Below are 27302 nucleotides of genomic sequence, written 5' to 3'. Positions count from 1 at the left end.
TATATAATACATATATAATATTATATATAATAGATATATAATATTATATATGTATTATATATAATAGATATATAATATTATAGATATATAATATTATATATAATAGATATATAATATTATATATATAATAGATATATAATATATAACTTTCCATGTGATTTTCCTCTTAATTTTTTTCTAGCTGATCCATATGAATTCCTCTTATTAAGAAAAATAAAGCATCCAGGATTCAATGAAGAACTGACTATCACCTTGTTAATCATTCAGAAACATGTTGCAGACTTAAGCCTTTTTGATATAGATACTGAAACAATTACTTGCTAAGAGCAAACTTGAAGGTATGGATAAGGCCCTGAGTCATCTTCCTGAGCTGAATGATAGTTAAGCTGAATGTACGTATAAAATATGATTTTCTAACACTTGCTCGCCAACAGGGAAAACTTTTAAGTAGAGCAGAACCTGAATAGACAAGACATTTCTTTCTTTTGGTAGAAAATGATTTACCATCACTGTCTAGTTAATTGTAGACTAGGTAATTTTAACTTTGTGATTTATTGCCGGAGACATTTTCTTCTGTACTGTAAAGTGTGTGTCAAAAAAAAAATAGCGATTTTGGAGGATTAGAGGAGTTTGATAAATTGCCTGCAGTTCTGGCAGTATGAACTGCATATTAATTTCTCTCTTTCAAGAACATTTTTATTTATTAATTCCTTACAAAAACTCCCTAAACTTTGGAACAGCTCTCAATTGCCTGTATTCTTTTTTTTCTTATTATGATACTCTTCTAGAGATTTGGCTTGCATCTATGAATAAGCCAGGACATCTTCAGAAATTGTCTGATTAAAAACACCACCAATGGAGTTTCATTAAACTTGTATTGCTCTGACTAGTGAAACACACACATCTATGTTGCTGAGGATATTTTACTGCAGTTTTAGTTGTAATAATAGCTCTGTTTAAGATCCGTCAGTCACTTGAATCTTCTCTAAGGCTTTGTATGTTAGAAGTTAATTTGCTTTCTTACAAGGCCACATTCTATCTTGTAACTAAACAACTGAATTTTATGTCTTAGCGTAGATGGTTTATTACTTTCTGGTTTTTCTTTAGTAAGAATCCTATAAAAACACTAGTATTTTTCTCTGAGTTTAAAATTCAACACATGCCTACTGATACGATTAGGCTTTGTATCCCCACCTGAATCTCATCTTGAATTGTAATCCCCATAGCCCCCATAATCCCCGCAGGTCAAGGGAGAGACCAGGTGGAGGTAATTGAATCATGGGGGCAGTTTCTCCTGTGCTGTTCTTGTGATAGTGAGTTCTCACGAGATTTGATGGTTTTATAAGGGATTCTTTCCCCTTTGCTCGGCACTTCTTCATGCTGCCTTGCGAAGAAGCTGGCTTGCTTCCTCTTTGTCTTCCGGCATGATTGTAGATTTCCTGAGGCCTCCCAAGCGGTGCTGAACTGTGAGCCAATTAAACTTCTTTCCTTTATAAATTACCCAGTCTTGGGCAGTTCTTTATAGCAGTATGAAAACAGACAAATACACCTACTATGTAAAACTTAAAATACAAAAAAACAAAACATTTTCTCACTAACATAGGAGCTAATATTTTGGTGTACTTTGTTTAGTATTTTATATTAAAAATATGTACATATATTTATATATAATTAAGAACATGTATGTACAATCGTGCATACATCATGTACATACATCTACTTAGGAAAATAGCTATGTAATATACCATTACTCAACTAGATTATAATTTTCTCTCCATTTCTTTATTGTAATTTATCATTTTCTACTTTTTTGTTTTCTCATTTTTATTGCATAATATTTAATTATGCAAAAAATACATTAAATACATTGAAAATATATAGTGTAGCTATAAGAATAAAGAACGATGGTAAAACAAATGCTAATACCCACTACCTGACTTAAAGAATATGATACTATTTTTTTCCAATTGAAATCCCCTCAACTACTCAGAATTACTGCTATCCCTTTTATCCTTTCATTAATTTTCTTCTAGTTTTCTCACATGTGAATCTATTTCTAAATACATTTCTTTATTTTGCAAGTTTTTGGACTTCATATAAATGTAACCATATTGTATATATTTTTCTTCAGCTTCTTACTTTTTCACTAAACAATATGTTTTGCTGATACCTACATTCATATGTACAGTAATAGTTGATTTATTTTAATGGCTATATATTATTCCATTGTTAGAATACACCAGGATTTATTTTTACTTATTTTTTTTGCTGGAAAATTGGGTGTCTTTTTCATTTTTTGATATAACAAACAATGTTGTAATCATTTTGTATGTACTTCCTAGTCCACTCCTGTAAGTTTCTCTTGAGTACATACTAGCAATGAAGATGCTGAGTCACTGCATATACATACTCACAACTTTATTCTATAATGCAATATTCTATAAAGTAGCTGTATCAGTTTATACTTTAACCAGTAATGGACAAGATTTTCTGTTACTTCCCATCTTTGTTAATTATTACTTTTAGACTCTAACTTTTATCAGGCTCATGGATGTAAAAAGCACCTCAGGGTGGTTTTAATTTGCATTTATCTGCTCATCTATGAAGATGAGCTTCTTTTCATATAATTATCAGTTATTATTTTTGTTTTGCCTTCTTTTGTTTATGCATTTTGCTTGTTCTATGTCTTATTTTTCCTGTTGAATTTTGGGAGTTCATATATATTCTAAATGTATATTTATTCACTCATATATATGTTGCAAATATTACAGTTTATGATTTGTCACCTTATGATATCATCCAAATAGAGAAGTTTTATATTTTGATGTAGTCATATGTTCATTTTTCCTCCTTAATGTTTGTTTTTCTTGGTTCTATGACCTACCAAAAGTAACAAAAATTCTCATTTATTTTTAATCTAAATGTTTTAAGTATTTTCCTGGAATTCACCTTGAATTGATTTCTGTTGGAGATAGGTATCCAATCTAATTTGCCTCATATGGATAACCACTTGTTCTATTACTGCTGTAACAAATTTCTACAAAGTAAGTGACCTAAAATAACACAAACTTGTCATCTTACAGTGTACACAAGTCAGAAATCAGGCATGAATTTTAGTGAACTAAAATCAAGTTGTCGACAGGCATGTTTCTTTATGGCGGCTAGGGTAGAATCCATATCCTGGCCTTTTCTATCTTCTAGAGAACATCAGCATTCCTTTTCTCATTGCCTCTCCTCTCTATTTTTAAAGCTGGCAATGTCACATTTCTCTGACCATTCTTTCATTGTCACATCTCTCTCTGGACTCAGCTAAGAAAGGTTCTCCATTTTTAAGAACTCATGTGATTAGACTGGGCCCATCTGGATAACCCAGGAAGATCTCTCCATCTCGGTTTGCATCCTGAATCACATCTGATAAGCCTTTATTGCATTCAGTGTAACATATTCACTGGTTCCAGGGTTAGGCATGGGCATCTTTGAGGGCCATTATTCTCCCTACCACATTATTTGCCTAGCATCTTTCATCACATTGTCCATCTATGTACTTACTGATTTCGAATGACATCCAAATCAGTTACAACATTTTATGTAAGCATTGTTTTTATTTTTATGTTATTCCACTAGTCTATTTTTCTACTCATGAATTATGGTACATGAGTTTATTTTTGCAACTTTAAGCTCAATAACATGTTTTAAGATTTCCTCAACTTTCTTTTTCCACTTCTTCAGAAGTTGACTCTTTTGGCCCTTTGGTCTTCTATACACATTTTAGAAATGCTTTGTTGAGGACTAAGAGGAATGCTAAGATTTTGATAGGAATTTCATTGAATTTTGAGTATATTGGCATGCTACAATGGTTAGTGTTTTATACATGAAAATAATATATCCCTTCCTCTTTTCCTAGTATCATGAGATGTTTGTTAGGCAGACATGAATATTGAGTTGTATCAAATGTGTTTTTCTGCATTATTGTGGTGGTGATGTGATTTAGCTCCTTTAATTAGTTAATGTAATGAATTACATTTGTAGATTGCTCTAACTATTGAAACAAGCTTGAATTTCTGGAATAAGCCCAATGTGATATTTATTCAACAAATATTCATTGAGTATACCTAGTATGTAACATGCTTTAAGAATACACCAGTGAACCAAACAGAAATATCTGACACTACAGAACTTAACATTCCAGTATTTGGAGACAGACGATAAAAAAGTGAACATGTATATTTACAATTTGTCAAGGAATGATAAATGAAGACTCTTAAAGTAGATGGGGAATTGGGAGTGAAGTCTGTAATTTAAATAGGGTGGGCAGGAAAGCTTCACAGAGAATGGGACATTTAAGAATAGACTTGAAGGACAGGCAAGAGCAATCTCTATGTTTATATGGGAGAAAAGGTTCCAGGCAGATGCAGTAACAATGGCAAATATCCTGAAGTAGGATCATGCTGGAGTTTTTGTGGAGCAGCAAGGAGGCTAGTGTGACTGCCACAGAATCACCCAAGGGAAGATGAGAAGATCAGAGCAGACCAGCACTTGGACATCTAATGGGAAAAGTTTCTCAAGCCATCATAAAAATTTCACTTTTACTATAAATACTACAAGAAACCATGGGATGTTTTACAGTAAGAAAGGTGTCATAATATGTTACATGTTTTAAACAAACTCTATAGCTTCTGAGTTGAAATAGATTGTAGGGGCTCATGGCAGAAGCAGAGGGAACATTTAGGAGACTACTGTAAAGAATATCATGAAAAGAACAAACAACGCTATGTAACATGCTTAAGTGGACTGAAGAAGATGTATAAAATCAAAATGATGTTACCTTCACACCTTGAATCAGTACGATAAACCCCCCTCCCCAATCACAAAAGAAAAACTATACACAAAAACCAGGCTTTGGTTGCTCAGACAATTTTACGGGTGAGTTCTAGCAAACATGCAAAGAACGTTTAATTGCACTGTTACAGAAATTCTTCTGGAGACAAGAAAATAAGACACATCACCCAACCAATTTCATGATAACAATGTCAATGTATAACAACAGAAAAAGTGGATCTCCAAAGAAATAAATTTATTTGGAAATAAACAAGGATTATAATCTGAGATATTTGTGCTATGATCAATCATAGGTGCATCCCAAGAGGTTGAGGTAAGGAAAATATTTAAAGACAAAAAGAAGTCTATGCAAGCTGTTTTGAAACAAACATCATTGGTCACAGGGCCTGATGCAGGAGCTGGTGTTAACTTACTGGCAGAAACAGCCATTGCTAGGCAAGTGTTCTTGTGAGGGTGGCTTATCTGAAATGCTGCAGTCTTGAGGAATTTTTTATGATAGGTACTATTATAGAGACAGCTACAGGATGAGCTGGACAAACAGAGTGTGCTGGGTGGGCAGAAATTTCTTGTGAGTTGATAGAAAGTCCTTGTGATAGTGCTTATCGTGGACACACACACAAGATCCCCTTTTCACGACCCGGCTCCACTTTGCTTTGGGTCTGATGTAAGTGACTTTGCCTTGTCATTGGCAACTTTCACTGTAGTATAATCTGCACATTAAAGTTACCTAACAATAGTACAAAGAAAGAAAATTAAAGGTATATCTCTTTCAAAAATATAAACCCCAAAATTGTTAGGAAATTGTAGTGAGTATAAAAGATAATTCATTATAATAGACATCTCAAGCTTCACAGAATTCTGACCTTTGCTACACTCTCATCTACAATCTTTTCTCCTAGTAAATGGCAGCTCCTTCTGTTAAGTTGCTGAGGCTTCTTATTGCTTTTTTCTTCAAATAACAGTCAGAACTGAACAACTGTAATCATCCTAGTCCATACAATTGTTATATTTTCATTTAAAGAACATCAATGTGTGATTTTTTTAAATATATTTCTGGACAATCTTTATATTTTAATAGTAGTCAGAATTTGATCAGGAAAACAGAAGACATCCTAAGTATTATAAAGATAAAAGTTTAATATTAATTAGGTCCTTATGCTATTATTGGAAGAGCTTGGTGAATAGATATTAGAAAAGCAGCTAGACAAAATCAGAAGAGGTCTGTTTTATATCAGAGATCTTAGCCTGACAGTCTAGAGTGTGGGCACAGAACCCAGGCTTATAGGAATTTCTGAAAGGTCTGTAAATCTTATCCAGATGGACAGTGGGAGCTCATAAAGAATTATGCAAGCCATCACATCTGTCAAACCTGCTGTGTCGAATCCTTAAGCCTGCTTTATGTGAAGACCTCCTCTTCACGCCTCACTTCCAGCTCTCATGAGTTTCTTTCATAGGCAAACCCAAACCTGGAACCATGTGCCTGAAGACTTCGGGTGACTCAGTACCCAGACTTAAGTAGGAGGGGAGCCATGGTGGAAGTGGCCATCCAGCACAGTTTTCTTGGTCTTTACTCATAGTTTTGATTCCTTAAAAAAATTAACCACATTAAAATATGTTTCATAATCAACATCTAATAATACAAATATTTAAAGTCTTTTCAAGTTTGAATACGCTACCCATGTTGCTGCTACCCCCATTTTGTGTGCGTGATTTTTGTGTGTGTGTGTTAGAAGCTCATGACCTTTGAAACCTGCTCTTATGAGCTTGCGTTGATGATTTATTTGTCCAGAGAGAATTTTTTTTCCCACCTGGCATTTTGGACTGCTATCAACCTGAGACCACTTTGAATTAAATTCTCAGCTTGCAAATTTGGAAGCCACACAGATTGTGTGAGTTCAGGCTGAAACCTGTTTGAGAGCTGGATTCTGGCTATAAACTCTACAGGGAACATTTTCTCTCTCCACTCAGAGCTGAGAACATAGGGAAATTTATTTGCTAGCTCTCTTTGAAGGTTTATTTTATTTATTTTTTTAATTTCTAGTACACGTGCTCACTGAAGGTGTAATACTTATGTGAGAATCTCAAAATCAGTTGTGTTCTTTGTATGACCCTGGTTTTGTTTCCTCCTGCTCTCTTACTTTCAGTGTGTCTCAATATGTCTGCTCAGTATGTCATCTTAAATTTCAACTGAGGGTGGATCTTCTTCCCAGCTCACTCACATGGTTCTTAGCTAGATTCAGTTTCTCTCCATTTGTAGGACTGAGGACCTCAGTTCTTCACTTAGGGTTGGCTACAGGCAATCATCAATTTCTTGTAACAGGACTTACACTGGGCCACTGACAGCATGCCAGTTGGCTTCATTCAAATGAGAGGGCAAGAGAAAGAGAGAGAGGGAGAGGGCACAAGATGAAATTCACAGTATCTTATAATCTAATCTCAGAAGTGGCATCTCATTACTTTTGTTCTATTCTATTCAATAGAAACAAGTACCTGGGACCAGCTTATACTATAGGAAAGAGATTATATAAGGGTATAAATACCAAGAGGTAGAGATAATCAAGAGCCATTCTGGTGGCAGCCACAATATCTTATCCAGAATATTTCTTATTCAGGCCTTCAAATGTGCTGTCTTTTCTGGTCTAATGGAAATGAATCTTCCTTCCATAGAATTTCTTCTCCTAAATTGTACTCTGGCTCTCTTATCACATACAAACGTCTATGTTAGGTATTTGTGTCTGTCTTGATTCTTGGTAGGCTTTTAAACTCTGTGAATGTTGGACTGTGATGTAGACATCATTTCACCGCACATTCTGTAACCACCAAACCTTAGCAGCTTATTCAGTAAGCACATACTTGGCTCTTAATGAGTATTGCTTAAATTGATGAATTGAATTAGTATTTTACCTTCTCTGTTGCTTAGCTAAGCAGAAGAATTTGTCATTTTTTAAATTTAGTGACTGGTTCTATTAAAAGTTACCTTTGTCTATATCATTTTGTTATACTAAAGCACAAATGTATAAGGTCAAAAAACATTCTCAAGATTTTGTTTAAACCACAGCCCTCAGTTGTGTATATTTATCTCTTGTTTTCATATGCAAGATTTCTCCTGAAATGGGCAACAATTACAATAGTTTTTTTCCTCTTCTGAACTAAGAAAATAAATATTTAATAATAAATATTTAATTCGCAAGTTTAGAAAAGTGAACCTGAAAAATCACAGGGCTAGGTGGGTTATGAGGCCCACTGGTACATGATAGTGTTGAATGTGGATTAGAATGAACTCCGTGGATTAGAATCTCAGACCATAGGCAAACATTTACTTGTTTTAGAATAAGCACATTTGAGTCTGCAATAAGTATTACTATTTTTAAGTTGAAAATGTAATTCGTTTCTAATAATAACCATATTGGCTAGCATTATTTCAATCGTGTTTAATGTTTTCCAATGTCATTTCATGTCAGATATCTCTTTGGATTCTTAGTAACAATTTGGACAAGACAGCAAATGCTATTGTCCAAGTTTTCTAAGGAAGAATTTGAAGTGAAATGACATCAAGAGACCTATCAAGACCTGTATCCAGGAAAAGGTAAATCTGAGCTGAAATTTTAGCCCTTGTAAATTACCTACGTGACATACCAGTTAGTGTTCATGATCCATTTAGTACTCTGTTCTAAAAACGAGACAATATCCATTTATTCACTTGTTTATTTATTTAGTGTTTGTTCAGCCCTTACTGCATATTCCAGGCACTATTCTGACTGTGGCAGGAGTAAACAAACAGGCATGGTTCTTACTTGCATGTAATTACAGTCTTATAGTGAAAACAAGTGTTAAACAACAAAATCTCCCAATTATTTTAAAATTATAAACTTGATTCGATACTATGTGGCCATATAATTGTTCCTAATTTGGTTAGAGAAGGGAGGCAGTTAGGGAAGCCTTCCCTGAGTTAGTGCCATTTAACCTGATTTATGATAGATGATAAGTCATTTGTCAGGGGAAAAATACTCCAGGAATAAAGAACAGGTACAAAGGTCAGGTTCTGGGAAGAGCTTGTCTTGGTCCAGGAACTAAAAAATGTTAGAGTGGCTGGATCTGGGAAAGAGACAAAGAGTTATTAAATGAGGCAGCAGGCTTCGGCAGGTGCCACATTGCTCAGGGCCTTGTAGGCCATGCTAAGGATTTGGGATGTTAATGTCAGTACAAACAATTGAGTCATAAGCAGAAAGTAAAAGCATGATTCCATCAAATGTTATTCTCTAAACAGTAATTTTATAAATACAGGTTAAATGTGTGTGGTCCCAGCTACTCAGGAGGTCCCAGCTACTCAGTATTCCTTTTCAACAAATATTAGGTGCCTACTATTAGCCAGGTACAGCCCTTAGCTACTTTGAATGAAGCATATATTACAAACTGGCAGAATTTCTTAAACAAAGAATCTAAAGTTGTTTATACACCATAATCTCGGTATTTTATAAATTTCTTGAAATTATTTTTATGTACACTGCTTTGCAGAATTTTAACTGGCTTTGAAATAAACAATGACAATAGTCCTCCATGTTACTAGTTTCAAATTTTCCCAATACCTACTAAGACATTACTTAATCCACAGATTTACTGTCAATAGTTTGTATCAAATTGTGATAACATATTTGAAATTAATATTTCAAATTAAAGCAAAATCACAAATTTATACTTTATATTATGAATGAGATTCACAAAAGGAGCATGATAATATATTCTGTTGTCATCGCATATAAAATAATAACATATAGAGTATGAATCAATAATTTTTCAAATACAAAGCTATTACAATTAGGAATACAAAGAAATCATAATTAGGAATACTTCTACAATATTAACACACAATAGTGGTAACACTTGCAAAATGGTGGTGGTGTTTTTTTTTTTTTTCTTTTCCCGACAGAGTCTTGCTCTTGTTGCCCAGGCTGGATTGCAATGGCGTGATTTTGGCTCACTGTAAACTCCACCTCCTGGGTTCAAGCGATTCTCCTGCCTCAGCCTCCCTAGTAGCTGGTATTACAGGTGCCTGCCACCACACCCAGCTAATTTTTGTATTTTTAGTAGAGATGGGGGTTTCACCATGTTGGCCAGCCTGGTCCCGAACTCCTGACCTTAGGTGATCCACCAGCATCGGCCTCCCAAAGTGCTGGGATTACAGGTGTGAGCCACGTCGTCCAGCCAGTGGTGGGTCTCATATCTCAATGTGGACTTTTACTAACTCCCGATGCCTCAGTTTCCTCATCAGTTGAAAGGAATGAATGAAAGATATGTGTTTTTCATATTACCAGGTAGATGATAAGGAGATTTTAATTTTCTTTTTTTTTTAACTTTTATTTTAAGTTTAGGGGCATTTGTTACATAGGTAAACTGGTGTCACAGGGGGTTATTGTACAGATTATTTCATCACACAGGTATTAAACCTAGTACCCAATAGTTATCTTTTCTGCTTCTCTTCCTTTTCTCACCCTCCACCCTCAAGTAGACCCCAGTGTCTGTTTTATTCTTTGTGTTCATTAGTTCTCATCATTTAGCTCCCACTTATAACTGAGAGTATGCTGTATTTGGTTTTCTGTTCCTGCATTAGTTTGCTAAGGATAATGGAAGGTCCATCCATATTCCAGCAAAAGACATGATATCATTTTTTAATGGCGGCATAGTATTCCATGGTGTATATGTACCACATTTTCTTTATCCAATCTGTCATTGATGGGCATTTAGGTTGATCCTATACTTTCGCTATTGTGAACAGTGCTGCAATGAACATTTGTATGCATGTGTCTTTATGGTAGAATGGTTTATTTTCATTTGGGTATATACACAGTAGTGGGATTACTGGGTCGAATGGTAGCTCTGCTTTTAGCTCTTTGAGGAATCACTATTCTTTGCACAATGATTGAACTGATTTGCACACCCACCAACAGTGTATAAGCATTCCCTTTTCTCCATAGCCTCACTAGCATCTGTTATTTTTTGACTTTTTAATGATAGCTATTCTGACTGGTGTGAGATGGTATCTCATTATGGTTTTGATTTGCATTTCTCTAATGATCAGTGATGTTGAACTTTTTTTTTGTATGTTTGTTGGCTGCATGCATGTATTCTTCTGAAAGTGTCTGTTCATTCCCTTTGCCCAATTTTAAGGGGGTTGATTGTTTTTCTTTGGTAAATTTCTTTACATTCGAAATGTTTTTATTATTAAGTTGAGCTGCCTCATTCTTATTATGGTTTTTCACTTTAAAAAGCATAAAGGTGGACATGGTGGCATATGCTAGTAATCCCAACTACTGGGGAGACTAATACAGGAGGGTTGCTTGAGCCCAGGAGTTCAAGGCTATAATGTGCTATGATCATGACTGTGAACAACCACTGTACTGCAGCCTGGCCAGAGAGACATAGTGAAACCATATCTCTAAAAAAAGAGAAAATGTAATTTAAATCTTTAAATACATATGTATATGTGTGTATATATGTATATATATTGCATATATCAAAAATGGTTTGTAGTTTCCATTCACAGCACATAGTAAAGTGTCTTAACCTCCTCCCTCCTCCCTATGTGTGTTTTTCTAAGTGTGTGTCTTTTTTACCTTAATTTTTCTCTTAGTGTCTCATAGTCTTCTTAGGTCTCCCTCTTTCTTCTGTCTTTCACACACACACACACACACACGCACGCATACACACACGTACCTTGAAAAATAGCTTTTCTTTTTCTTAAAACTTCCCAAAGCTTTCATAAAATTAGCCCTCAGGCACTCTTACGTATCTCATCCACTCTTCTTCCTCTCTCCCCTTCCTGAAGCCATTTGTAACTTACTCTATTACACTAGGAAGGGGAAGCAAATATTCATATTATTTTCTTGTTATATCCTTAGCATTACTAGACCTTTGTGGTTTCTATGGATGAGGGACATAATATTTATTAATTTATTCTAAACTTCAGTCACTCATAATATACCCTTTTATTCCTCCTTCTTCTGTGATATTGGGAGTGTATAGTTGTCATTGTGATAAACCTTTGCTGTCAGTATCTATAGTGGATGGGGAGAAAATGAGGGCTTTGCCAATCATCATCTCCAGTGCATTTCCCACTGTCAGCATCATTGTCTAATGCTGTTTGCATCCACACAGCCTAAGGGAACCGTTTAAGTGAGTGACTCCCTCCCTTCACTTCAGCCCATCACTTGAGCATTTCTCTCCCTTGAAAAAAGACAAGTGGTGTTTCTAAGACTTGAGTAATTCTGAATATAATTGAGGACTAGATGTTCCTGTTTTATATCCTACAGGGCTGGCATCTCTAATGCTGAAAGTACAACAAAGTGCAGTGGTAGTCACTGAGTGTTCAGCCATGCTGGGTCATCAAAATAAAAGGAGATCGTCTTCCCATTCCTATCAATGGCCTCATCTCTACCAGATATATAACTGGAAAAACAATGCATTTGCTTAAACATCCACAGTGAGCCACACTTGTTCGGTGTTGTGGGGAAATGATACAGAAGCATCCTTGTTTATTAAGGATCCAATTTTGATAGGCTGAGGCATATTTTTCCTCCCAAGTCTGCACATGGTCATGCATTAAATATTAATGAGCATCTTCTCTCTATCAGGCTTTGGGGGATATGTTCACCTCTTGGGAGGTGAACATGATAAATAAGATCCTTTCTCTCATGTAGCATTCTCTCCATTCTTTTTTTTTTTTTTTTTTTTTTTGATAGGGACTAGCTCTGTCACCTAGGCTAGAGTGCAGTGGTGCAAACATGACTCACTGCAGCCTTGACCTCATGGACTCAAGTGATCCTCAAGTGATCCTCTTGCCTCCACAACATCCAGCTAACTTTTAAAAAAATTTTTGAAGAGAAGGTTTTGCCATGTTGCCTCAGCCTCCTGAAGTGGTGGGATTACAGGTGTGAGCCACTGCACCTGGCCATGTTTTCTTTCCATTCTTATGGAAGGCAGTAGTCAGCAAAACAGTTAATCAATTGAGAATATATTAGATTGTTATAGGAACCATGAAAAAATAAAATAGAGTGTGTAAAGAAGGCTTGATGGCCAGGAAGCTTTTACAGGGAAGTGACATTTGAACTGAGACCAAATACTTAAAGAAGCCAGTTCTTTGAAGACTTGATGGGAAAGTATTCCAAGAAGTGGGAATGGCAAGGGGAAAGGACTTAAGATGTAACCTCAGAATGATTAAGGAGGAGCATGGTACAAGAGGATGTCAGAAACATAGCCAGGAAAGAGAGCTATGCTTAAGTATTAGGATTTTATTCTTTGCAAAGGAAAAGCCCATTGAAGCTTTAAAGCAAGGACCTAAGAGTTAACATAATTTTTTTAAGGTACCTTAAAAATTTTGCTGAATGAAGAATTCATTGAAGTGAGTCAGGATTGTATGATTTTGGACAACCAACACAATGCCTGAGGCATCGTTTCTTCATATGGAAATTGGAGACAATGATCATATCTACCTTAGCAGATTATATAATGAATTATTTTCCTAGGGCTCCTGTAATAGAGTACCACAAACTGGGTAACTTAAGCAACAGAGATTTATTGACTCACAATTCTAGAGGTGAGAAGTCCAGATCAAGAAGCTGGCAGGGCTAGGCTGCCTGAAAAGGTGCTAAGGAAGGAACTGTTCCAGTCCTCTTTCTCTCCTTCCAGTAGTTCCTTGGCTTGTGACAGCACAGTGTCAATTCTCATATGGCATCCTCCCCGTGTGCCTCTCTCTATGTCCAAATCTCCCTTTTATTTAAGGACAGAGTCACAGTGGATTAGAACACCCCCATAACATGAAGATTGCATGAAATTATATACATAAATAATTCAACAACATAACTTCCAAATAGAAAACACTCAGCCTTTGTCATCTCATCATCATTTGTTTACACCTTTGTATTATTGGTATAGCTCTAGTCTTTTGAAAGGTGCAGTTACTCATCTTTGTGTTTTCCACTCCTTTATAGCTAAGTGTAAGGTGCTTTTGCAAAATCCAGTACTGCATATTTGAGAAATGCTTTTTATTCCTACACATACTGCATATACTGTTACACAATTCGATTTTGTAGGTCTAATGAAGTTGGTCTTTCTATGAGTTCCTATGGCTAAAAATAGTCACAATTGTGTACTCCAGTAAATTGTTAGAATGAAGGAAAATAGTTTGAGTGAAATTATCAATCTGGTTTTTCTGACTTCAGCTGTGTGTCATGTTTGGTTAGTCAAGAGAAACATCTAATGTGAGGCCCCTGGAGGACAGCTGATAAGTAAGCATACCAAGTAGAATGGCTACTGGAAAAAATGTGCCAGCTAGAGAGAGAGAGAGAAAAGAGAGAGTTAATTTACCATTTGCTCAAGTAAGGAATGATCCACAAATTCAACAAAATCTAAGTAGTCTTAAAGGACATGTCATTGACAGATTTATCTTCTAGTCTCCCACTTTGTCTAATACTGCTTCAAAACAAAGCAATTTACTGAACCCAGTGGTCTCATTATTCTGGAGGTTTATAAGGTTAAAAATACCTGGAGTTTTGGGAGCAGCAATAGCACTGAAGTGGGATATTAGTAATGATGCGTGTGTTTACAGCACCTGTGAACACACAGAGACTGAAGCTTGAAGGCTGATGACCCTGAGTTAGGGGAAAAGATAAAACTTTTATTAGATTTTTTTAATGTCGAGAAGAAAATTATTTATCTCCACATTTCTTGAATATTATCCTCTCACAATTACGTCAATGATTCTCACCCCAGTTACATATTAAAATTACCTGGAGATATATAAAAACTATCAATGTTCTACTCTTCTACAGATTAAATCATCATCACTGAGGGTGGCCCTCCAGCAACCAGGTTTGAGAACCACTTTAGACCAGAATTTTTCTCTGTGCCATTCAGTAATGGCAATGATAACTGTAGGATATGCAAATTGCAGAAAGACAACGACAAATGGTTTAACTTATCCCCAAACAGCTGAACTGTCTTAAGCCTCATGGCTACTTTAGAATGACCAAATCCATGTAGACGCCAGAAGTTGTGTCATACACCTATTTCAAGGGACACATAGAATTTACCTATATATACCTACCTCAAGGGTCATGTCAGTTTACCATTCCCCTAAACAACAGCTTAATAGTATAAACTGCTGAACTGCTGTCTGCCTAATATTTATTGTGGCTATACTTCTTCTTTTCTGTATTAACGGCCACTGCTTTTCCCAGCTTGCTCTTTGTTCTCCATCATCTGTTGTGGGTCACTTGTGCTTTCTGTTTTTAACACCCGTTTTGCTGAAGTCATTTCTCCAATTCATGATCCATGTAACTACTTCAGCAGTGAAAATGGCACCCCTCAGGTTCAAGTCAACATTTTTATATTTCCCTCTAGGTCAAGATCCAAGCTATGGAAGAAATCAGGATATGTCAATTTTCTAGAGCAGCCAAGTTTTCTAAAAGTCTACCTAGCCATGTAGTTATGTAGCCTCACTCTCACTTAAACAAAGAAAATTAAAAAGCACACCAGAAAAGACTTTTCTTGTTAAAAACACATGTTTATTGTAGAAAATATAGTAAGGAAAAAGAAGAAAATATAAGGCAACTAGAATTTCTCTAGTTAGAGATAACTATTATTTATTTGAGTGTGTATATATATCTATATATATATAGACATTCAGCTCTTATGTACTAGATACACACATCTACAGTTTCATAAGCTTTTTTCACAGAATAGATTATAATCAGTTATGTTTGTTATCACCACAACATTTTCTTCTTGAAGACCTTCTGGAATGAGGCATTTGCTGTTCTATCTAGAGACCCTATCCTTTCAAAAGGTCATTTATCTGTGGAAAGAGCTATTCTGGCCACAGTTACTGCCAAGAAACAAGGTGTAAGAAAAGGCCTAAAGTTAAGTGCAGAACTGCTGTGTTTTGATGAATATTCCGTTGTTTTGAGAGGAGGTAGAAGCATTCTCAGCTTCAGGATATTTGCTCACTACTCATTAGTCTCTCTGAGAAGTAGCAAACTTCAAAGGTTAAATATGAAGAGATGAATTGTGTAATGCCTAGATGTCAGTAGCGGAGAAGGTATCTGAGCAAATTCAGAATTTTATCCCTGTCTCCATGGGCCTAGTGTGAAGAACAGTCATTTGTGTAAGTGGGTCTTTGTGTATATGGTACTGAATCAGGTCACTGAGTCACAAACTTAGAGCTGTAAGGAAAGTGAGGTGCTCTCCAGTCCAGTGTTCTGGAATTTCTTCTGCAGTGGCCCCCAACAGCAGGTGGCAGCCTCGTCCATGATTGTATTCTTAAGTTACATGGTATTACTCTTTCTATTTGCAATCCATTTCACTGATGGATAGTTCTAGAGATCTGAAATATTGAGATTTAGCTCAGTGTTGTTTATATGAAGATAAATTCCGCTTTCCAACAACTCTCTTGTATGTGTCTAACGTCTGCCACATGGAATGTCACAGATTATGCTTCATACTTGTCTTCCTGAGTCTTCTTTATCCCGAACACCCTGAATTTTTGAATGGTTGACATGCCAGCTGGCTTTCTGCAGATGTAGTTCTCGTGTGTAAATTTCCTTCTCTGTGAGGTATTCATATTGAACATGACCTCCAAGTGTGTTTGAGTCTGTGCAGAAGACAATAGGACTGTGATTTCTGATGATTAAAACCTGGATTGTATGTTACTGTGATCAGACCCTGAGACTGCGTTAGCAAGTTTTATAGCATCTGAGTCGCTCTGTTGGAGGAAAGTGCATGTGATGGGCATTTGCTTGCTTCCCCACCAGATTCTCTACCTTCACCCTTCCTGCAAGATTCCCTAGGAAGCTGACTTCTGCTGAATGCAACACTCAGGTTCTCTGCTTCCTAGATTCTAGTTGAGTTTGGTCCATGGGAGGCCTTGGCAGAAATTTTGAGAGTAAGAGCAAATAATTACTTAACCATTAGAAAAAAATAACATGAATGTGTCCTTCTATCCATGGCCTCAGTTCCTGTTGGGGAGCCTCGGTGCCAATCCCTCGGTGCATCACCATTTCTAATTAGTTCCTGTTTTAGTCTGCTTTTGCATGTGTGTGTGTGTGTGTGTGTGTGTGTGTTGTTATAAAGGAATACCAGAGGCTGAATAATTTTAAAGAAGAGAGGTTTATTTGTTTCACAGTTCTGAAGGTGTGCAAGAAGCATGGTGCCACCATTTGCTTCTGGTGAGGGCTTTAGGCTGTTTCCACTCATGGCAGAAGGGGAAGGGAAGCTGGCATGTGCAGAGATCACGTGGCGAGAGAGAGAGGGGTTTGTGCCAGGCTCTTGTTAACAACCAGCTCTTGTGGGAATTAAGAGAGCTAGAACTAGGTAGGCATGGTGGCTCACGCCTGTAATCCCAGCACTTTGGGAGGCCGAGGCAGATGGATCACCTGAGGTCAGGAGTTTGAGACCAGCCTGGCCAACATGGTGAAACCCCATCTCTACTAAAAATACCAAAAATTAGCTGGGCATAGTGGTGGGCCCCTGTAATCCTAGCTACTCTGGAGGCTGACACAGGAGAATGGGTTGAACCCGTGAGGTGGATGTTGCAGTGAGCCAAGATCGCACCACTACATTCCAACCTGGGCAGCAAGAGTGAAACTACATCTCAAAAAGAAAAAAAAGAGCGAGCAAGAACTCACTTGGATGGCACCAAGACATTCGTGAGAGGTCCACACTCAGGACCAAAACACCTCCCATTAGGCCCCACCTCCAACAATGGGGATCACATTTCAACATGAGTTTGGAGTGGTCAAATATCCAAACCCTAGCAGTTCCCTTAACCCTGGAAAGAGACCCTTCATTAAACTCCTGCTGAGGCTGGAGTGCAGTGATATGATCATGGCTTGCTGAAGCCCTGAACTCCTGAGGTTGGGTGATTCTCCCACCTTAGCCTCCCAAGTAGATGGGATTACAAGAAGTACCACTATACCTGGCTATTTAAAAAATTTTTTTGGCGTGTGTGGCGATGGAGTCTCCCTATGTTGTCCAGGCTGGTTGCGAACTCCTGGTCTCAAGTGATCCTGCCACCTTGGCATCTCAAAATGCTGGGATTACACATGTGTAATATTTTTATTGTCACTATTTTCCACATATTCTGGAAATTTTATTTGGATTTCATTTTTTTTTTTTTTGACAGAGTCTTGCTGTGTCACGTAGGCTGGAGTGCAGTGGTGCAATCTCAGCTCACTGCAACCTCCACCTTCTGGGTTCAAGGAATTCTCCTGCCTCAGCCTCCTAAGTAGCTGGGATTACAGGCATGCGCCACTAGGCCCAGCTAATTTTTGTATTTTTAGTAGAGACAGGGTGTCGCCATGTTGACGAGGCTGGTCTTGAACTCCTGACCTCAAGTGACCTGCCCACCTTGGCCTCCCAAAGTACTGGAATTACAGGCATGAGCCACTGTACCCGGCCTGGATTTCTTTTTGACATAGAATTATTTAAGAGAAAGCTTTTAAATTTCCATGCTGTAATTTCTAGTTTTGTTGTGTCATAATCAGAGAATATAATCTGTAGCATTTCTACATTCTCTACTTTGCTTAGATGTTTTTAGGGTGGGGTGTGTAATATGTACTGAATTTTGTAAACATTTTATGGACACACAAATTTCAATGTATACTTTTTCAGGCTATAGGCTTTTCTACATAATTTTTGTGTATTTTGTGGTCCTCATATAGATTTTTTAATTATCTTTTTGCTGTGATAGAGATTAGAAGGGTAAATTAATGTCTCATTTACCATCATTTTTCTTTCTGTATCTCTTTTCATTTCCTGATGCTTTGGCTTTATGAAATCTTTATGTATAAAAATTGTGCACACATATCTTTATGCACAGTGTTTTGGATTTTACCCTTCATAATGAGCTTTTTTCTCTCCTTTGAATTTGACCTGGCCTGGTGTTAACAGCCCAGGTGTAAAATTCCAGTGAGAAAGAAGTCTGATGAGGAGTCAGTAGGATCTTTGTGTTGCTGAGAACTGCTCAGTAACACGGACAGCTCCCTGCACTCCAGGAAACATCCTGATTCAGTGTCTTGAGTATTGTGAAGCACAGTTAGAGCAGAAACATGGAGAATCACCTTAAAATGGCAAATTGGCTTCCGGTCTTGCATAAGACTTCACTGAGGCCTAATGGGCTATGCAGGTCTACTGTCCAAAGTACAGAGGTTATTCCTAGTGTCTTTAATATTACTGTCCCTTTAGGCAAGATTATCCTTATGATAAGGGAGACTGAATTAAGCTATTTTGGCTGAGGCATATTTTTATAAATTCATCCAATTAGCTTCCCTTGTTGTAGTTTTGGCTCACCAAACATTGTTCTGATTATAATTTAGCATCCCATATAATTTCATCCACAGGGAGAGTCTGTACTAGGCATGGCGATGCTTACATGTCAGCCCGTGTGACTGCAAGAGTCTCAGTATAATTTGATAACATGGCACTCAGATTCTAGACATTATTCTCTGTGTGCTTAGTGAGTGTGATGACATAACCTTCAGAAAGATTCATCCTTTCTCACATATTGATAAATCAACTTTTACATCTACAAAGTTGAGAGCCAGAAATTAAAACCTTGTTAATTCACTAAGGCATCCCTATGACGGCAGTCTTCCAACTAGCTCCATTCTGGGGCACTCTGACATCATTATACACTTTCCAATGAAAGCAGGGAGTGTATGTGATTAAAGGGAGAGCCCTGTGTCCCTCCTGAAAAATCTCCCCTCCCAGTTCACATTGACTTATTAACCAACACTCATGATCATGTGAAACTCTAGAACTGGATCTGGGTGCCTGGCAGGATGACATGGTGTGAGGCTCAAGCAGCACTGTGGGAATTCAAGCATCTGTTTATTTCTGAGAGAAAAAGTGTAAAGCAAAATAATATCTTTTAACAAACGTTTTTATTTGAATAAAAAGGAAGCAAGCACTTAATTTATGAATTTGCTAATTGCTCTTCTGAGCTGAGAATATCTGTGTTGAATATTAGTCATTATCCATATTTGGCACAGAATAATCCCGAGGGTTAAATGACATTGTTCCTACAGTGGGCACCTGAAGACTGGCTATAAAAGCAATCCTGGCCAGGGGCGGTGGCTCACGCCTGTAATCCCAGCACTTTGGGAGGCCAAGGTGGGTGGATCACGAGGTCAGGAGTTTGAGACCAGCCTGCCAACATAGTGAAACCTCATCTCTACTAAAAATACAAAAAAATTAGCTAGGCATGGTGGCAGACACCTGTAATCCCAGCTACTTGGGCGGCTGAGGCAGGAGAATCACTTGAACCTGGGAGGCAGAGGTTGCAGTGAGTCAAGATTGCACCAATGCACTCCAGCCCAGGCGACAGTGTGAGACTCTGTCCAAAAAAAAAAAAAAAAAAAAAAAAAAAAGAAAGAAAAGAGAAAAAAAGAGAAAGAAAAAAAAAAAAAGGAAAAATAAATAAATAAATAAATAAATAAATAAATAAAAGCAACCCTAACACTACTGAGGCTATTGACAGTGGCACTTTGCTCTTCTGTTAGAACCTTGGGAAAATTTTTTCCCCCTGAATACAGTATAATAAACTTGGTTCTTATTTCTCTTTCTCTCCCCCTCCTTTTTTCTTCCCTCCCCACTACCACATGCACACACACAAATAGACAGATTTGTTTATATTTGACTTCCTAAAAACCTGTTACTAGAAAGGCACATTAATACATTTCTCCTGTGCTGATAGTAATCAGGCAACTCTGGTTTCTATCGGAGGCAATTTCTTACGTATTAAATGCCAGAAAAAGGGCATCCCTCCGTTTTTGTAGAGAGCCTTTCTTTATGAAGACTAATGACCACATTAGTTAGTCAGTCAGTCAATAATACTTACCAAATGTCAGTAGAGCAGAAGTGAACACCAACAGAAAATCATATTTTACAAATGCAATTTACTTGGTATCCTAACATGCCATGTCATAATAATTATTGAGGCTTTTCTTCTCTGCTGCGTTGGTCTAATGAATGTGGCTAGAAAAATATGGGTGCCCATGTAGCCTCCTGGAAGCACCTGTATGACTTTTCTAGAAGGGAGGTTCATGGATAAAGATGAATTTTTAAAAGCTGGAATGAATGAGCAGCAATAGCAGAAGGAGAAAAGTGAGTGAGAGCTCTCCAAGAAGCCATCTGGCAGGCTAAGGTTTCCGAGGGAAGCTCTGGTTTCAGAAGCAACTCAGGAATTACTTCTGTCATATTAGGATGGGATGGTAGGAGATTGGGAACTCTAGGGACTAGAAGTCATTTAATTTCCTGTCTACAATCCTTAGAAGAGGTTTTGAGACTTGCAACCTAGGACCTTAACTAATCATCTTCCCTCAGCATTGATAGAATTCTTTATTATACATGTTAATATCAGATTAGTCAGGATGGGCTGGATTATGCTGTGTTAACAGACATTCTGTAAATCTCTGTGGCTCAACAGGGAGCTCTGCCTGTCATGGTCACTTGGGACCCAGGCTTTGGGTATAAGGCTACAGCACATGGAAAACGTATGAATGTCTCTCAGATTCTTAAAGCTTCTGCTGGAAGTGACATGTCATTCTGCTCACAGTTCATTGGCTAAATGAGTCACGTGGCTCTCTCTAACTTCAAGGATGGTATGAAATTGCAATCCTAGCATGTTTCTAGAAGGAGGACCAGCCTTAATCACAATGCTGCATGTTTATAGCTTGCCTCATAGAGTTTACTGTATTCTCCTGGTATAATTTTCTTACATGCTCAACTGGAGAGGAAGCTCTTAAATAGAAAAAAATCACAGTATATTTCCTTTAAAAGATCTATTTTACAACTCTGGCATGATGGAGCACAATGGAGTCCTTAGTAATGGACTCCATCTCTTCCATCAGATAAAATCTTGAGAACTGAAGTTAAAATTTGAATAATGAAACCAAAGGAAAAAAAATTAAATGAATTTTAAGACAATTGAGATAAGAACAACTGTGGCATCAGCATAATTCAATTTAATAATGTATTAAATATTTTGCAGAAAAGTGAAAAGAAATGGATAGCCAAATCAATGCAGCATTAAGCCACCATTTGGTCTAATTTCTTGCTGAATTGACAAAACAAAACACTAGTTTAGTTATATAAACATGGCTGATGTTTATACAAACAACAGAATTTGCCGGTAGCATTATCACTGGAAAATAAGATGTGTACTTAATTCTTGTATGTTCTGAGCCCATCTAGGAAGAACATAAAAGACGAAGAACAAAGCAATCATAGGATGTTATCATGAAAATATCACCTTTGGCTGGAGCAAAGTTTTGGCTAAATGTGGCACTAGTATTTATTACAGCTCACCTTTTTATAATGAAGGGCTATGGACTGAACATTCTTATTATTTCCCATTTTCTTACCACTCTATCCCAACACACATGCACATGCATGCACACACGCACACACACTGGCACCCACACCCATGCATGTGGGACACACAGAGCAGCCCAGGCAATTTCAATTGTTGGCAGCTTTGCTTTTATTAGGTATTAGTCTACCGACTTGCTTTCTCTTTAGAGAGACTAAGTGAAACCAAACTCATTTCCACCCAGTTAGCCTGCTGGAACCTGTAACAGTTACTGTAATGTTAAAAGCAGTAAAACAAAATAAAAACCAGTCAGTTCACTTACTCCCGAAGTCCGCAGTTTGGTGTTCAGCTTTAAAACATATGCTCTGGGTGTCCTGTGGTGGCTACCAGAGGCTTTGGTGAGTCATTGTCAACCCAGTGGCTAGAGAAGTGCTGGAATGCCCCTCTTAAATACAGAGCCACGTTTGTCCTTCAGAATGGCTGCTTGAACGAATTTATTGCTCAACTCGAAAGGCCATTTTTTATAATCCACTGCAGTTGTGCTTCATGTGTTTCTCCACCTATCCTGTAAAGTGTATTGTGAAATTAATTTTGTAGATTTCCTCACACTGCAGTGACTAGGGAAATCACCCATTCGTTATTATCTAATGAGGAGAAAGTGGAAACATCTAGAAGCACTGCTCCCATCCTCCTCCCCAGCCCACACAGACACCTACCTCAGGCCCTCCCTGTCCCAGGTGAGCAGAGGGCCCCACCTTCGGAGGTTGCCTCCCTTCCACCTTCACCAATCCTATGACCAGATTATCCCCAAGGAAATGTCAATTTCCAGGCAGCAAGGGAATCATATAAAGATGAGATCATTGAGAGATTTTTTTCCTTCGTGATTGGCAGTTTATATTTTCTTGGGTCTACAAATCTGACAGCATTTATTAACTTTTCTAGTTTGATACTGACCTCTGTCTGATGCTGGGCTGTCACCATGCCCAAGACTGAGGGGACTCACAGTCTAGCTAGAAGGCATGGATCAATTCCAACTGTCCTACCCCTAGCCTGTGGGCAGGAGAAAGCTCTCAGGCTCTGGCAGAGGAGTCCCAGGGGCAGGATGCATGATCTTCCACTGTGCCTCCCAGCCATGCTGAGCAGCAAAGCAGACCATGAGCAGGTCTCCCTTAAATTCATTTGCTTGGTTTGTCCTTGAGTGTCCTTGGATGGCTTTGTTCCCTCCTTGTCCAGTATGTCTTGGTCATCCTGATTCCTGGGCTTGGCTCCCAGGTTGATTCTTTCCCTGACACAAAACAGGCACTATGGGCAAAGACACCTGCAGCCTTGGAGGGACCAGTGATGCTGGATGTTTCCTGTTAGCACTCAGGAAAGCTCAGAGCCTTTGATGAGCATCTTTTGATCCATTAGTTAAAACCACGCTGGGTTCTTTATAGTGGTTAGTTAGCTCTGGGCTATGGGATTGTGGAAGACATTTATTTCTTCTTTGGATTCACCTGGATTTTCTGCAACGGACATGTATCGATAAAATACATGGTGCTTTTCAGAAATTGCCCTATCATCATGTAGCTGTTGTTGTTATTGATATTGTTGTTTCTGATGGATAGAGATCTAGGCCTGACACTCCAAGCAGTGTGAACAGCATTTACCTTGATAAGCATTCTTACATCTTAACTCTCGGGAATTTTAAATAGAAGTGTTCCATGTGATTAAATTAACAGGTTTAGAGATGGGTGTCCTGGTTATTTCCTTTGTTCTCCTCCTGGTAGCTGCCTGCACTCACAGCATGTTGGGAATGGTGATTATAAATGTAACCATGCTCTCTTCTTGTAAGTGGAGAGCCCAGGTACCTCTTATCCAGCATGTGACCCTCTTTCTACCTCAGGATAGTCATACTCTTAGGCTTCCTGGATTTATTCAGGGCCAAAGGAGTGGTCAAGGTCCTTTTTGTTTTGCCCTATTCCCTTTGGAAAACACTTAGTTTATGCCCATGTTACAGATTGCAAAATACAGGCACATACTCTCACTAATGTGGTCTGCATGTCCCTTTGCAAGGACATGCAATGTGACTTCAATACTCCTTTCATCAAGAAAAGGAGTCTCTTGGTCGGGCACGGTGGCTCACACCTGTAATCCCAGCACTTTGGGAGGCCAAGGCAGGTGGATCACGAGGTCAGGAGATGGAGACCATCCTGGCTAACACAGTGAAACACAGTCTCTACTAAAAAATACAAAAAAAAAAAAATTAGCTGGGCGTGGTGGTAGGTGCCTGTAGTCTCAGCTATCTGGGAGCCTGAGGTAGGAGAATGGCGTGAACCCAGGAGGCAGAGCTTGCAGTGAGCCTAGATCGCGCCACTGCACTCCAGCCTGGGCAACAGAGCGAGATTCTGACTAAAAAAAAAAAAAAAAAAGAAAAGAAAAGGAGCCTCTTTGCCTCTTTACCCTAATCTGGGCAAGCCTTGCAACCTGATTTGCCAAAAAAATATGAAGGAAGCAATGTGATGTGATTTTCCAAGCTAGAATGTAAGAAGCCTTGGAGCTTCTGCTTTTACTGTCTTCAGATGCTGCCTGAAACCACTGTAAGAAGCTCTAACATACTGGAGGATAAGGGGTGAGCCCAAGAGCAAGCCCACTTCTTTCTGTCCCTCCACCCCACCAGCTCTGATACAGACACACAGGATATTAGTAAAGGATAGTATTTGTTGAGAGTCTTTTGCGTGTCAGGCACTGCTTCTAAACGTATAATACCAGCTCATTCAATCTTCAAATCAAGGCTATACAGTAGGTACTCTTCTTCTTCTTTTTTTTTTTTTAAATTTTACAGCTGAGGGACTGATGTATGGAGAGGTTAGGTAACTTGTTCAAGGACACCAAGCCAGTCAGGGTGCCACTGGACCCAAGACAAGGTAACCTGGCTCTGAGACCAACCCCACAGAGAATTATGTTGATGCTGACAACACTGTAGGAAGTTACAAGGAGCAAAAGAATAGCAGCCTCAGCCCTGAATTCCACTGTAAGCTTCCCTCTAATCTTCCCTGCCTCACTCTCAATCAAATAAAGAGCTGATCAGGAAGCAACTATGCACGGTCTCCACAGTCTCTTATCTTAACCCAGACTCTCCTTTCTATTGATAGCAGGTCTGTAGATAATAATTCTTTCAACCAATTGACAATCAGAAAATCTTTGAATCTATCTATGACCTGTAAGCCCCATTACTTTGAATTTTCCTCCTTCCAGACCAAACCAATGCAGACCAAACCAATGCAGAACTCCTATGTGCTGATGGTGGTCTTACGTTTCCCTAAGTTTCTGCCGACTAAACTGTGCACACGTTCTCAGGACCTCCTGAAGCTGCGTCACAGGCACTAATCAAAGAACACAACCAAGGTGAGTCTCAATCATTTCAAGAAATCTATTTGCAAGGTTAAGGACACACCTGAGAAAAGAACAGAGAACCACAGGAAAAACTGGTCCGTGCTTTTCCCAAAGATTGTCTGGGGACCTCAGTAAGTAAAGGGGAAAAGTGTGGGTATTGGGGAAAGGGGAAGAAGTGGAAAAAATGGGTGTGGGTAAATCAGAGGCAAATGGTTGCCTTCTTCAGTCTTTGGTCAGCGTTCACTGAATACACATTTTACATGCGATGGAGGTAGAGGCAGGGATGTAGCTTTTTTATCTTTGTGTAATAGCTCTCTTATTTAGGAACCAGATGGGAAGCAGGTTTGCATAAGCCAGTTCCCAGCTTGGCTTTTCCCTTTGGCTTAGTGAGTCTGGGGTCCCAGGATTTATTTTCCATTCTCACAGGTTGTGGTCCTCACATTTGGCTCAAAATATTCAAATTTTTTCCAGAGTTTGGCCTTTTCTTCAGCACTGGGAATTGTGATCCAAAGCTTTCCCGGATGAAGCACAAAGTTGGAGAAACAAAACGCAAACTAAACAACAACAATGAAACAGAACAGAGTTAATCTGCTGTAGCTCAAGAGAGGACGTACCTGCCCCCACCCCGCATCCCTGGGCTTGGGTTTGCCTTGCTGACCTCTGCTGCCACCTGGTGCCACACAGAGAAACTGTGGAGAAACCACATCAGTCTCCTTCAGCCTCAGCTTCACATCTGTGGGTCAAGTAACCCTTTCAGAAGCTGTATAATGTGGGAAAGCTTTCCTCTCAGGAAAATGCACACATCTAACTTTGAGAAGATGCCCTTGGGGGCGCTTCAAGGATCCTAGATAAAGAACCCCCTTTCCCGAACATCCAAGAACCTAAGTTTTTTTTTTTTTTTTTGAGAAAGTCTCGCTCTCTCTCCCAGTCTGGAGTGCAGTGGCGTGATCTTGGCTCCCTGCAAGCTCCACCTCCCAGGTTCACGCCATTCTCCTGCCTCAGCCTCCCGAGTAGCTGGGGCTACAGGCACCTGCCACCACACCCGGCTAATTTTTTTGTATTTTTAGTAGAGACGGGTTTCACCGTGTTAGCCAGGGTCTTCTTGATCTCCTGACCTTGTGATCCACCCGCCTCGGCCTCCCAAAGTGCTAGGATTACAGGTGTGAGCCACCGCACCTGGTCCAAGAACCCAAGTTTTAGATCTAGAGTGATGTCAGCATGACATTGATTTCCTGAGGCCCAGGGGTGAAGGAGCTGAGGACAGCAGAGGGGTGAAGGAACTCAGCTACAGACAGCAGCAGCTGATGCACAGGCCTCCCAGCGCCTGAAGTCACCCGGAATTGGGAAGTGCTCAGAAGCTTACAAAGCTGCCTCGAGGTGGGAACACGACATAAATCCAAGAGCAGATCCCTGATCCTATAAAAATGTACTAGATGCAGTGGGGGCATTTTAAATGAGCAGAGAAGGACAGACAGATAAACAGAAGGACAAACAGTATTGGGATTGGGATAAATGCTCAGCTTTTGCCCAAATCTTAGTGACTTAAGCATCACTTATTTGCTCACGATTCTGTGGCTGGACCATTTGGTTTGGCTCACAGGGCAGGGACTGTGCTGGTCTTACCTGAGCAGACCTGCATGTCTGCGGTCAACTGGGTTGGCAGAGACAGAGTGACTGTCTTCCTCCAGGAAGCAGCAGGTTAACTGGTTGGCAGAGACAGAGGGAC

General features: G+C 38.8%; 2 long non-coding RNA genes across 2 annotated transcripts; one reads left to right on the top strand and one right to left on the bottom strand.

Moving 5' to 3' along the window:
- Positions 1 to 147: 147 nt before the first annotated feature.
- On the top strand, positions 148 to 27302 carry LOC134807962 (uncharacterized). The gene is made up of 3 exons (XR_010149687.1): positions 148 to 1466; positions 25439 to 25588; positions 26048 to 27302. It is a non-coding gene; the product is annotated as an uncharacterized LOC134807962 (long non-coding RNA).
- LOC129143291 (uncharacterized) lies at positions 22187 to 27291 on the bottom strand. The gene is made up of 2 exons (XR_008546548.1): positions 27200 to 27291; positions 22187 to 22766 (listed from the first exon to the last, which is right to left on the bottom strand). It is a non-coding gene; the product is annotated as an uncharacterized LOC129143291 (long non-coding RNA).

Source organism: Pan troglodytes, chromosome 13, assembly GCF_028858775.2.
Source record: "Pan troglodytes isolate AG18354 chromosome 13, NHGRI_mPanTro3-v2.0_pri, whole genome shotgun sequence".
NCBI lineage: Eukaryota > Metazoa > Chordata > Mammalia > Primates > Hominidae > Pan > Pan troglodytes.
This window is presented reverse-complemented; position numbering and strand designations above follow the sequence as displayed.